This window comes from Salvelinus sp. IW2-2015, linkage group LG4q.2, assembly GCF_002910315.2.
Source record: "Salvelinus sp. IW2-2015 linkage group LG4q.2, ASM291031v2, whole genome shotgun sequence".
Classification (NCBI taxonomy): Eukaryota; Metazoa; Chordata; class Actinopteri; order Salmoniformes; family Salmonidae; genus Salvelinus; species Salvelinus sp. IW2-2015.
In genome coordinates, this window is record NC_036843.1 from 14,251,902 (window position 1) to 14,266,303 (window position 14,402).

General features: G+C 41.3%; 1 protein-coding gene across 1 annotated transcript in view; it reads right to left on the reverse strand.

The window, feature by feature from the left end:
- kiaa1109 (KIAA1109 ortholog) overlaps positions 1–11,407 on the reverse strand; it is a 92,149-nt gene extending 80,742 nt beyond the window's left edge. The window contains 1 exon segment of the mRNA XM_070443383.1: positions 11,273–11,407. The gene's annotated coding sequence lies outside the window, so the exon portion shown is untranslated.
- Positions 11,408–14,402: the final 2,995 nt, after the last annotated feature.

Below are 14,402 nucleotides of genomic sequence, written 5' to 3' on the forward strand. Positions count from 1 at the left end.
CTTAGCAATGGGATACAAACGTGTTCTGTTGAGAAAAAAAAAGTATAGTTCCAATATTTGGATAATTGTTGTGATTGGAGGATAGCTGTGAGGGTTATCGAATCAGAATCAACTCCTCTGTCCTCCTCGAGCTCATTAATGATAGAATGTTCATATCTGAAGATGGCAGAAAGGCCAGTCTCTTTGGCAATGACAAGGAGTGCAATATTAGCTAAAGAAACTGGTACTCAGGCTAGAATGTCTCTGCTGTAACCAAGAAGCTTGATCTCGAAATATAGTCACTTAGCTAGCAAGTTAACAAACCAAATGCATAGCTGGAGCCCTGAGCTGGATTTAATTTATTTGAAACATTTTAGATATCTAATAGTTATACTTAACCTATAGTTAGTTATAAGCAGTGACTTAACACACACACCCCCACGAGGTGGTGATTTTCAATAAACGGTATTGAAAATCATACCGTCAGTATTTCAAATATACCATTTATACCGAGGTGTGGCCCAAGCCTAAATTTGACCCTATTTTACATATTCTGAGGTGTGTGTGTTATGCTCGCCATCAGTTGAGACACAGCATACTCTTGAATACAGGGTAGGTGTAGGGCTGTGGTGGTCACGAAATTTCTTCAGCCGGTGATTGTCAAGCAAATAACTGACGGTCTCACAGTAATTGACCGTTAACTAACATAAACACAATCTCCTGGCTTCCACTGATGCAGACCTTTAGAACATCTACATTTTAAAGTCTAATAAATCCATGTAATCTAGTCTACACCATCACAATACAGGCATTATTTATTTTTAGACAGGTCTAAAGGAACATGTGAAGAAAATGTAGTCTATATTTCAGAAGAACAGAATAGCATTCTCTGAGTTGTCCTTATGTTAGACCCTGAGCTGGCTATGCCAAATGGCTATGGGCTACACTAGTTCATTTAGCAGACAAGATTTGCTTAAAATCCATGGCATTATTTTATGGTATGAAGAATACAATTGAACAAAGCTGAATAAAATAAAGGATATTTTCTCCAAACGATTTGAGGGAGTGCGCACATGCATGTATTCTGTGTTGAGCGGTTAACAAAGAAACAGGTACTTCTATATGCTTGATTAGCATTATTAATGTAACTTTAGTTGTGATACAAACATTGGGCTATATGTTTAGATTTTTAATACATTGTAAGACTGCATGATGCAACTAATGATGATTTGTTTTTTGCGCAGGCTGTACACACTTCATCAGTCACTCATTCACAATTTGACAAACACTTGATAATGCCTAGAGTTTCACGGCGGCATCCCCTTTGTGTGGTCGTAATGCACCATAAAAAATCCATGCCTTTAGTGGCTAGTGGCCGTTGTGACCTTCTCCCTGAGTGCTGCGTGCTCAATAACGTGATCGGGTCTTTCTCACAGGCTACAAGTGAAGAGAGACACATTGGCAATGCAAATACATGTGTCTTTATCCAATTCCGAGGTGCATATTGAAGATATTGGAAGAAATGTCCACATTTACTTTTCGTCAGCCAACAAGAGGAGTAGGCCTAACAAACAGCAAAAGCATTAGCCCATGTCACTCTACTATCCCCCATAATACAAAGGTTGACCTACTCCATTCTATGCGAGAAATAAATATTACAAACATGGTCTGGGACAGTTGTGGGATGCGATAGATCCCAAATTAATAGCATTAAAAAAAAGTTTTTACGCAATGTGGCCGACGCAACAGATCAGAACGTTTAGCCTAAAATATTGATAGCCTAATCATTTATTTCTTCCAATTTTAAGCACAGCAATGCAAAAATGTTCCAATACCAGGAAAACACCATTATCAAAAGTGGCCGCAAATGCAATTATGCATGTATTGCTTTTATTATAAAGGTGCATTTTTATGGTGAAAATTATCTTCCCCAAACTTCAAACTCACACGCCGCTTATGTATGCCAGTTAGGCTCTACACCCCTTGTAAAGCGGATTAATGTGATTAATGTGCTTATTTTAAGAAGTTATTTGACCACTTTAGTTGTGATACAAACCTTATCAAAACATATAGGCCTATGGGCAAGGCCACATGAAGTGTGAGAATTTGATTCGAAAAATGTGCTAATTTTTTTAATTTGTTTCTTATTCTGGGGATCATTCACAAGCGACAATACATAATTCTCAAGTGATAGGCTAAGATTTTCACCCATCAGACTATTCTTGATTTAATCTGATCTTTACATACACTAAATAATAAACTCAGCAAAAAAAGAAACGTCCTCTCACTGTCAACTGCGTTTATTTTCAGCAAACTTAACATTTGTAAATATTTGTATGACCATAACAAGATTCAACAACAGACATAAACTGAACAAGTTCCACAGACATGTGGCTTCATGCATGTTAGCATTAGAAGCCTACTCCCTAAGTTTGCTTTATTCACTGCTTTAGCACATTCTGCCAACCCGGATGTCTTAGCCGTGTCTGAATCCTGGCTTAGGAAAACCACCAAAAACCCTGAAATTTCCATCCCTAACTATAACATTTTCCGCCAAGATAGAACTGCCAAAGGGGGCGGTGTGGCAAACTACTGCAGAGATAACCTGCAGAGTTCTGTCTTACTATCAAGGTCTGTACCAAAACAATTCGAGCTTCTACTTCTAAAAATTCACCTTTCCAGAAACAAGTCTCTCACCGTTGCCGCTTGCTATAGACCACCCTCTGCACCCAGCTGTGCCCTGCACACCATATGTGAATTGATTGCCCCCCATCTATCTTTTGAGCTCGTGCTGCTAGGTGACCTAAACTGGGACATGCTTAACACCCCGGCCATCCTACAATCTAAGCTTGATGCCCTCAATCTCACACAAATMATCAATGAACCTACCAGGTACAACCCCAAATCCGTAAACACGGGCACCCTCARAGATATCATCCTAACTAACCCGCCCTCCAAATACACCTCTGCTGTTTTCAACCAAGATCTCAGCGATCACTGCTTCATTGCCTGCATCCGTAATGGGTCCGCGGTCAAACGACCACCCCTCATCACTGTCAAATGCTCCCTAAAACACATCAGCGAGCAGGCCTTTCTAATCGACCTGGCCAGAGTATCCTGTAATGACATTGATCTCATCCCGTCAGTAGAGGATGCCTGGTTGTTCTTTAAAAGTGCCTTCCTCACCATCTTGAATAAGCATGCTCCATTCAAAAAATGTAGAACCAGGAATAGATATAGCCCTTGGTTCACTCCAGACCTGTCTGCCCTTGACCAGCACAAAAACATCCTGTGGCGTTCTGCATTAGCATCGAATAGCCCCCATGATATGCAACTTTTCAGGGAAGTTAGGAACAAATATACGCAGGCAGTTAGGAAAGCTAAGGCTGACTTTTTCAAACAGAAATTTGCATCCTGTAGCTTTAACTCCATAAAGTTCTGGGACACTGTAAAGTCCATGGAGAATAAGAGCACCTCCTCCCAGCTGCCCACTGCACTGAGGCTAGGAAACACTGTCACTACCGATAAATCCACACTAATTGAGAATTTCAATAAGCATTTTTCTACGGCTGGCCATGCTTTCCACCTGGCTACCCCTACCCCGGTCAACAGCCATGCGCTCCCCACAGCAACTCGCCCAAACCTCCCCCACTTCTCCTTCACTCAAATCCAGATAGCTGATGTTCTGAAAGAGCTGCAAAATCTGGGCCCCTACAAATCAGCTGGGCTAGACAATCTGGACCCTCTTTTTCTAAAATGATCTGCCGAAATTGTTGCAACCCCTATTACTAGCCTGTTCAACCTCTCTTTCGTATCATCTGAGATTCCCATAGATTGGAAGGCTGCCGCGGTCATCCCCCTCTTCAAAGGGGGTGACACTCTAGACCCAAACTGCTACAGACCTATATCTATCCTACCCTGCCTTTCTAAGGTCTTTGAAAGCCTAGTTAACAAACATTTAGAATCTCACCGTACCTTCTCCGCTATGCAATCTGGTTTCAGAGCTGGTCATGGGTGCAACTCAGCCACGCTCAAGGTCCAAAACGATATCATAACCGCCATTGATGAGACATTATTTTGCAGCCGGATTCATCGACCTGGCTAAGGCTTTCTACTTTGTCAATCACAACATTCTTATTGGCAGACTCAACAGCCTTGGTTCCTCAAATGATTGCCTCGCTTGGTTCACCAACTACTTCTCCGAAATAGTTCAGTGTGTCAAATCGGAGGGACTGTTGTCCGGTCCTCTGGCAGTCTCTATGGGGGTACCACAGGGTTAAATTCTCGGGCCGACTCTCTTCTCTGTATATATCAATGATGTCGCTCTCGCTGCTGGTGATTCTTTGATCCACCTCTACGCAGACGACAGCATTCTGTATACCTCTGGCCCTTCTTTGGACACTGTGTTAACTAACCTCCAAACGAGCTTCAATGCCATACAACTCTCCTTCCGTGGTCTCCAACTGCTCTTAAAAGCTAGTAAAATGAAATCCATGCTCTTCAACCGATCGCTGCCCGCACCTGCCCGCCCGTTCTGACTTAGAATATGTGGACAACTACAAATACCTAGGTGTCTGGTTAGACTGTAAACTGTCCTTCCAGACTCACATTAAACATCTCCAATCAAAAATGAAATCTAGAATTGGCTTCCTATTTCGCATCAAAACATCCTTCACTCATGCTGCCAAACATACCCTCGTAAAACTGACCATCCTACTGATCCTCGACTTTGGCGATGTCATTTACAAAATAGCCTCCAACACTCTACTCAGCAAATTGGATGCAGTCTATCACAGTGCCATCCGTTTTGTCACCAAAACCTCATATACTACCCACCACTGCGACCTGTATGCTCTCGTTGGCTGGTCCTCCCTTCATACTCGTCGCCAAACCCACTGGCTCCAGGTCATCTACAAGTCTCTGCTAGGTAAAGCCCCGCCTTATCTCAGCTCACTGGTCACCATAGCAGCACCCACCCGTAGCACGCGCTCCAGCAGGTATATCTCACTGGTCACCCCCAAAGCCAATTCAACCTTTGGCCGCCTCTCCTTCCAGTTCTCTGCTGCCAATGACTGGAACGAACTGCAAAAATCTCTGAAGCTGGAGACTCTTACGTCCCTCACTAGCTTTAAGCACCAGCTGTCAGAGCAGCTCACAGATTACTGCACCTGTACATAGCTCATCTGTAAATAGCCCATCCAATCTACCTCATCCCCATACTATATATATTTATTTATCTCGCTCCTTTGCACCCCAGTATTTGTACTTGCACATCCATCTTCTGCACATCCTACCATTCCAGTGTTTAATTGCTATATTGTAATTACTTTGCCACCATGACCTATTTATTGCCTTACCGCTCTTATCCTATCTCATTTGCACATGCTGTATATATATTTTTCTACTGTATTATTGATTGTATGTTTGTTTATTCCATGTGTAACTCTGTGTTGTTGTATGTGTCGAACTGCTTTGCTTTTTCTTGGCCAGGTCGTTAAATAAAAGGTGAAATAAAATAAATAAATGTAACTAACAGAAATGGAATATTGTGTCCCTGAACAGAGGGGGGGGGGGGTCAAAATCAAAAGTAACAGTCAGTATCTAGTGTGGCCACCAGCTGCATTAAGTACTGCAGTGCATCTCCTCCTCATGGACTGCACCAGATTTGCCAGTTCTTGCTGTGAGATGTTACCCCACTCTTCCACCAAGGCACCTGCAAGTTCCCGGACATTTCTGGGGGGAATGGCCCTAGCCCTCACACTCCGATCCAACAGGTCCCAAACGTGCTCAATGGGATTGAGATCCGGGCTCTCGCTGGCCATGGCAGAACACTGACATTCCTGTCTTGCAGGAAATCACGCACAGAACGAGCAGTATGGCTGGTGGCATTGTCATGCTGGAGGGTCATGTCAAGATGAGCATGCAGGAAGGGTACCACATGAGGGAGGAGGTCATCTTCCCTGTAACGCACAGCATTGAGATTGCCTGCAATGACAACAAGCTCAGTCCGATGTGACACACCCCCCCAGACCATGACGGACCCTCCACCTCCAAATAGATCCCGCTCCAGAGTACAGGCCTCAATGTAACGCTCATTCCTTCGACGATAAACGCGAAACCGACCATCACCCCTGGTGAGACAAAACCGCGACTCGTCAGCGAAGAGCACTTTTTGCCAGTCCTGTCTGATCCAGCAACGGTGGGTTTGTGCCCATAGGCGACGTTGTTGCCGGTGATGTCTGGTGAAGACCTGCCTTACAACAGGCCTACAAGCCCTCAGTCCAGCCTCTCTCAGCCTATTGCGGACAGTCTGAGCACTGATGGAGGGATTGTGCGTTCCTGGTGTAACTCGGGCAGTTGTTGTTGCCATCCTGTACCTGTCCCACAGGTGTGATGTTCGGATGTACAGATCCTGTGCAGGTGTTGTTATACGTGGTCTGCCACTGCAAGGACGATCAGCTGTCCGGCCTGTCTCCCTGTAGCGCTGTCTTAGGTGTCTCACAGTACAGACATTGCAATTTATTGCCCTGGCCACATCTGCAGTCCCCATGCCTCCTTGCAGCATGCCTAAGGCACGTTCACGCAGATGAGCAGGGACCCTGGGCATCTTTCTTTTGGTGTTTTTCCAGAATCAGTAGAAAGGCCTCTTTAGTGTCCTAAGTTTTCATAAATTTGACCTTAATTGCCTACCGTCTGCACCGTTCCACAGGTGCATGTTCATTAATTGTTAATGGTTCATTGAACAAGCATGGGAAATAGTGTTTAAACCCTTTACAATGAAGATCTGTGAAGTTATTTGGATTTTTACTAATTATCTTTGAAAGACACGGTCCTAAAAAAGGGGCGTTTCTTTTTTTTCTGAGTTTATGTGTGAAATTTGTTTTGATTTAGAATGGACCATTATCATGCACCTGTATCGAAACAGGGGCAGCGGGGAAAAAATGCATGTCATCTATACACTTAAATAGCGAATAGAGGACGCTTTTCCCTGTGGTTTGTTTTCATGCCAGCCAGGTAGGCTATACTCCTGTTGTAAATATAAGCAACATGCTTAATATTAGGAAAGTTGAAAAATAAATATAGTAGGCCTAGCCTATAGAAAGCTGATTCTCCTCTTTTTAGTAGAGGCCATCACTCTGTTCTCACGCAATTGCATAGCCTATAGAAATGTTGTGCAACATAAGCTCATGGGCTCTCATGAAGTGTTTGATTAGATTTTCGATTACATTTGCATTGCTGTCAGAGTGATTAGAGGGACAATAGAGTGCTGAGTACCAGGCAGTTAGCAAGTTTAGTATGCTACTAATGACCATCAGCAGCATCAGAGATTGGAGAGAGCCTAATTAACGTGATTAAACGGTCATGTGGAATTTGACTGCTTTCATGACTCATGACCGCCGGTGTGACAGTAATACGGTCACAGCAACAGCCCTAGGTGAGTGTCATTTCAATCATACAAATATAATTAATTCTGTGGACATATCCCTTCAGAATACTGCAATTTAACTGGTACATCATTTAAATATAATTTGAATTATAATTTTTACTTCCAATTACTACCACAAAGGTGGCTGCCGGTCCATCCACCATAGAATGTCAACTTAATAGGAATGTCTATTCAATTATCTATATGATTTCAGTAAGTTATTTTTCTGCACTGTTCAACCAATCCAGTAAATTCCCACCATTTACACTCGTGGGAATTGGCCTACATTGATAAGGATAAATTCAAATCTTTCTTACATTAGAAATATGAAATGCATAACCATTGTAGCAATTGAAAGGGAACAGTTGAGATAATGGGGAAATTATTAGACCAAAGGTGAGTACACGACAGTTCACCTGACAAGACTGAATCCAAACATTACACTGTTGATTTTATGTGCATTTGACATTCTGTACTTTTCCGCATTTGTTGATAACGAAATCTAAAAATACTCTGGATACATTCAGAAACATTATAGAACCATTCCTGGAAAATGTGGGGTAGCTGCAACATAAGACTAAAACATTAGAAGAGTTTAAGTGAGAGGACTAACATGTGTCTCCAAGTGGCCACACACCTCTTCAAAGTACACCGTTCCTAAGCAATTTGAATGCACTTTTATGACTCAAAGAAGAGTCTTCAACTATAAGGTACTTTCTTTTTTTTTTACTCTCCTAGCTGTTAAAGAACTATAGCAAGGACACTTGTATTTGTCTGGAACACAACGCTGCTTCCCCGCCATCACACAATTACTGTTGTTCTTTACTCAATACAAAAAAAGCCAATTATAAATCACAATCCAGGGAAGGTGGGCATGATTTGAAAGCTTGTTTTATTGCCAACATTACTAGCTAAGTTATAAAATACAAGCTTACCGTGTTAAGCTTTCACAAGGATATTCAACTTTTTTTTATTTTTTCGCATGGAAAGGAGTCATGCGTGCATTCATGAGCATATGCCGCAGCTCATTTTCTTCACAATAAACAAACATATGCTCATTCTGTTCAAAACAACCCCAGGGTATGAAAACATGTAATCTTGTAACTGTACATCAAAACATAGAGATCATAAATGTTGACACTGTGTATGACATTACTTTTATGATTTGGAAATGTTTAGTGTACATTTGGACTCACAGGTGTTTGGCTTACTTGTACGAGATCAAAGCGTTAATTATTATAATCCTCAACATCTGATCTTTCAAAATACATCAAGTCAGCTTAATTTACAGCATTTCTCTCACTCAAAACAAAACATTTGCAAAAGTTGCCCAATTACTAGGAGGGATGGAGGCAACTTCTTGTCACGCGGTGCTCAAGTTCAGAACGGCTATCAGTCAAACCCCATAATGTGCTGTGATGTGCAGAGCCAGAACGCTGATGTCATGTACAGCATGTTGCTGTACAGCCACTACGTTCCAATTTAGGTGCTTATTGATGCCCAAATCTGCCATTTTCAACCTGTATACGAGTACGAGTGTAAAGAGTTAACATCCAAAAGTAGAAGTAGCGTCATAGGCTCTCTTTCATTTCCCCTGAAAACCGGAACATCTAGTTGCTGGGGACTCAGCAGAGGCTAAGTTACAACATATTCAAAAATGAAAAGAATCTGAGTTTAAACGCTTTTAGATAATTGATGTGAATGCGGCAATTAGCAGTTGAAACAATTACAAAAGTGTCCTCCTCGCCACTGTTAAGGTAAAAAGCTGAGGGATTGGGCTGGAGAAATCTAACCATTCAAATTCATAGACAGAGCTATGGATGCAAGGACTGACCATCCATGATAACAAAATTATTAGTTTTAACCATGTTTTGATGGTATACAGTGTTTGTTTACATTTACTTTGTTTACAAGCGTTGGAGTATTTTGGGTTCATGAGACATTCATAAGAAGTTATTTTCATAAATCAATGAATACATCATTCATATATAATTTTAAAAAATGTAGCAACTGCAGATTGACCCTTTAAAAAAGGTACAAATATTTTATAGATTTTTAAATTCTAGAAATGACAAAATAGTTTGACAACCCGGTTTGTAAGCTTTTAAATGATAATCAAACTCAACTGTTTATATTTTCCAGTGTTGAAGACATGGATGTCTCATGATAGGGTGGGGTGTGCAAAATGGTTCAACTTTGTTCTCCTAAATGTTTTGGCATTCAGGTACAAAAAGTTACTTTCTGACCTCTTCTACCATGGGCAAATGTGTATAAAAAGTTTTGTTCAAAAAGTGTTCGAAATCAGATGAAACGACCCTAAACTGACCAGACATAGCCTAGTCTGCAGCCCTTGTGGTTCAGGCGTAAGCTTACTCTCTTAGCTATCTGTGTGTGAGTGAGGCTCAACGCAAAAGCATGGTGTGGGTGTAGTCCAGTTGTTACGTTGAAAAAGAGGTCAGTAGTTGTGAACACACACAAGCAAATCCCTACCTAATCCACCTTAGATCATGCTGTGTAGAAGGGGGGGGGGGGGGGGGATGCACAGGACATAAGCACTGCCGTTCATAAACACTCCTGTGTGTGTGTGTTAGTCCGGTTGTGTGAAACCAGAACTGTGAATCGGGCTTGTCTGATGAAGCGACAGTTTTTCCTGAAAGTTCAGTGATCGTATGCCTAATACTACAGGAAGTTGATGAATCAGATCTGAGGAAAGTGATACGAAGCATGCCATGGTAGTAGATTATGAGCAACAGTTATGACGAAAATAGAATACTATCTAGGTCCTGCCAGGCACACTATCTGAAAATCTACATTTTCAACCTAGGACATCACGTGACAATGTTGTTATTTCCTTGTGTCGGTGAGGCTCATCATGTTGGCCCAGTATGCTGACAGCAAGTCATCTCACGCAGACAACAAAAGAGGATTCATTCTTTGAATCTTTCAAGGCAGGCTCAGACATGTTGCAATAGAAAATTGGATGTTTGATAACAGCACAATCAGTGAAGCAACCATAATGACAAATAGTTTTGTACTAACTAGCCACGTGATTATGTGATAGTCATAAATTTGAGTATTTCTATTTGTTTGCAAGTTAGTAGGTAGGAAGTTAGTTGGAGGCAAGCTAGCTTAGTCAGCCAGCTAGATAGGTGGCTTTCAGAACAACAAGTAAACCTTGCACTCTCGCTAGTGCAGCGTATCCCAAACTCCGTCCGGAGGACCCAAAGGGGTGCACGTTTTGGTGTTTGCCCAAGTACTACACAGCTGATTCAAATAATGAAATCATCGAGCTTTGATTATTTTAATCAACGCTGTGGTGCTCAGGCAAAAAAATAAACGTGGTACCCAGGACCGAATTTGGTTCGTTTAACCTTGTACTAGCGACTTATTCCATCACCATTTTCATGGATTGCAATAAATACAGCTAGTTGCTGTTCACGATGTTTAGCCTGGGGTCCCCAGATCGATAGTATTTAACGACCAGGTGAAGGCCCCCCGGCTAACCCGCGATGAACGTTCTGAAAACGTATTTACTAAGTTAACTAGTAGCTAATGTTAGCTAGATTTGTTTGTTGTGGGCACGAACGTTAACTTGTACGGCCTTCCGCAAACAATTAATTTGAGATTTGCGGTATTCTCAGGTCATTAACTTAAACTATGGACAAAACACATAAATATGTGAAAATTTGATGTAAACCGACAGATAATTGCTGCGTCTGTCTCGTAACATATTTTTGACAGCCGTGGTTCCCCACCGCTTCAGGTAAGATAATGACGTTAGCTAGCTACTGTTACAACAGGCCGCACCCAACGACTTGGTATTATTTATCCTTATAGAAAGTCTAAGGGCAAAAAGAGAACACAAACCTTAATATACGTTGTATGACATTAGATTTCATTTTGCGCCAATTCTTCGGGAATTACTATTCCTTTGTTCTTTTAGACATCCTTAGCAGCTCTCCAAAATATCTGCATGGCAGCAAACTAGTTGATAGTTCTTCCTTTCGCAGACACCAAACACAACATTCGACCAATGGGTAAATTGTGGGCGATAAATCAACCAATTAAGACAACGGATTTGACAAAGTACAACCCACTTTGAAGATTGACATTTATTTCAGCGTATCAACTGTAATGTTTTTATTATTATGCACGACCTGAGTACTATCTAATGCAGGGTTTCCCAACTGGCCGCCCAGGAACCGAATTTGCCCCGCGGGTCGTTTTATTTGTCCCGCCGTGTTTTGAGCGCAAAATAAATACAACTAAAACTTTTGTGGAATATAATTTTTGGATATAATACTGTAAAAAACCCAGAATCAGCTCCAATTGATTTTTAAATTAGGAAATATGTTCCCAAATATTCCTAGGCATAATAGAGACATGTGATTGTATATAAATAATAATTGATTGGATTTAAAAAAAAAAATATATATATAGCACTTTTCTACCAGCTGAGGTACTCAAATTGCTTTACATAGTAGGGGGAAACTCCCCTCATCCACCATCAATGTGTAGCACACACTTTAGTGATGCATGTGTAACAGTTTAACTTTAGTCCGTCCCCTCGCCCCGACCCGGGCGCGAATCAGGGACCCTCTGCACACATCAACAACAGTCACCCACGAAGCATCATTACCCATCGCTCCACAAAAGCCGCGGCCCAACGCTCACCATACATCAGCTATCAGGTGGAGAGGTAAGGAGTGATATACTGTATGTACATTAGGAATGAGGGAGATGATTAGGTGGCTACGTTGGGAATTTAGTCATGACACCAGGGTGAACACCCCAATGTTGTAGTGGCGGGTATAATCAGGTATAACCGCTTATTTTTCAGTGTCGCCACTGATACTTATCAAAGTAGTGAAGGTATACGCGTATCAATCAATAGGACTGATAGAACAGATCGGAATGTTTAGCTTAACATGTTGATAAACTAAAATACCGTTCTAAAATTCGCACCGCACATGCAAGTGGTTTCATGGACAGAGATGGAAATATCCGTTAGAAAGAGGGGGGATTTAAAGATGCAACAACTATCAGGGGTTGCTAATATGATTAGGATAATGCCTTTGGCTGCTAGACAGTGAAATAAAGTTGAAATTAAACCAATAGAACAGGGGAACGCATATGAGTGAGTCTTTATACAAATAATTGCCTCCACGTTTCTATGGTGGGATTTTGGCTATAGGCTATTTTTAAGTAAGGTAAGACATGCCTCATAAAATGAAGTAAAACATCCAGGTTTCAAACAATTAAACAATTCAAACAGGAAAAATATAGCGATACCGTAGGCCTAACCGTCTTCTGCTTGATGGTAGCCCATGTCAGAATGATATCATGATGATTATTTGAATCAATCCAGTGGCCATTCCTTTTGCAAACTCCATCTCATGCTACAGAAACACCACTAATCAAACAATAGTGCTAGGTGCCTGCACACTTGAATTAAAGGGTAACTACTCAACAAAAACGGGTCTCCTGGTGTGTTTTAAGAATTATTATGTGCTTAAAAAATACAGAGTTTTTCTGTGAGAAAAAAAAAGGTGTGACTTTCAGAATGAAAACAGAAACTTGTGAATTTCTGAAACAGTTTGTTTCAATAGTTGGCCTACTTTTAGCCTACTGCAGAGTACAGCTTGGGTTGGCCTGACTGTGAAAGACCAATAGGAGATTTATCATTTTAGGTCATTCAGAGTGTATGTCACTGTTTCTCATATAATTACAAACAAAAAAATCCTTCGCCAAGGGAGCTGTATTTTTTTCAGCTAAATGTAACTATACCCACTTCTCCAGGCACCCCTACTCTTACAATAAGAGCCATGGGATTTTGAATGACCACAGAGTCAGGACACCTGTTTTAACGTCCCATCCGAAAGACGGCACCCTAAGCAAGGCAATGTTCCCAAATGTAATCAAAGTCTGAAATGATTGATTTAGTCAAATATTACATATGTTTAGGCTTCTTGCGCTCAATCTGGCCCCCCGGCTATCTGCTCAAGAAAAAATTGTCCCGCGGCTGAATCTAGTTGATGATCCCTGATCTAATGCATTTATGTATAAAATGTTTGATCATACAATCACAAATGTCTTTTTACATTGTCTTATGTAATGTATTGTATACAGCACATTTGGAAAGTATTCAGACCCCTTGACTTTTTTCACATTTTGTTACATTATAGCCTTATTCTAAAATTGATTAAATTAATGTTTTTCCTCAATCTACACACAATACTGACTAATAACAAAGCGAAAAACAGGTTAAACATTTTTGCAAATGTATTAAAAATAAAAAGGATGCCTTATTTACATAAGTATTCAGACCCTTTGCTGTGAGACTTGAAATTGAGCTCAGGTGCATCCCGTTTCCATTGATTATTCTTGATGTTTCTACAACTTGATTGGAGTCCACCTGTGGTAAATTCAATTGATTGGACATTATTTGGAAAGGCACACACCTGTCTATATAAGGTCCCACAGTTGACAGTGCATATCAGAGCAAAAATGCTGTGTTGATGTTTTTCAGCGGCAGGGACTAGGAGATTAGTCAGGATCGAGGGAAAGCTGAACGTAGCAAAGTACAGAGAGATCCTTGATGAAAACCTCCTCCAGAGCGCTCAGGACCTCAGACTGGGGCGAAGGTTCACCTTCCAACAGGACAACAACCCTAAGCACACAGCCAAGACAATGCAGGAGTGGCTTCGGGACAAGTCTCGGAATGTTCTTGAGTGGCCCAGCCAGAGCACGGACTTGAACCCGATCGAACATCTCTGGAGAGACCTGAAAATAGCTTTGCAGCAACCCTCCCCAATCAACCTGACATAGCTTGAGGCTCTGTGGAGAAGAATTGGAGAAACTCCCCAATTACAGGTGTGCCAAGTTTGTAGCGTCATTCCCAAGAAGACGTGAGGACTGAGTAAAGGGTCTGAATTCTTATGTAAATGTGATATCAGTTTATTTTTTAATTAGCAACAATTAAAAAAAAACTGTTTTT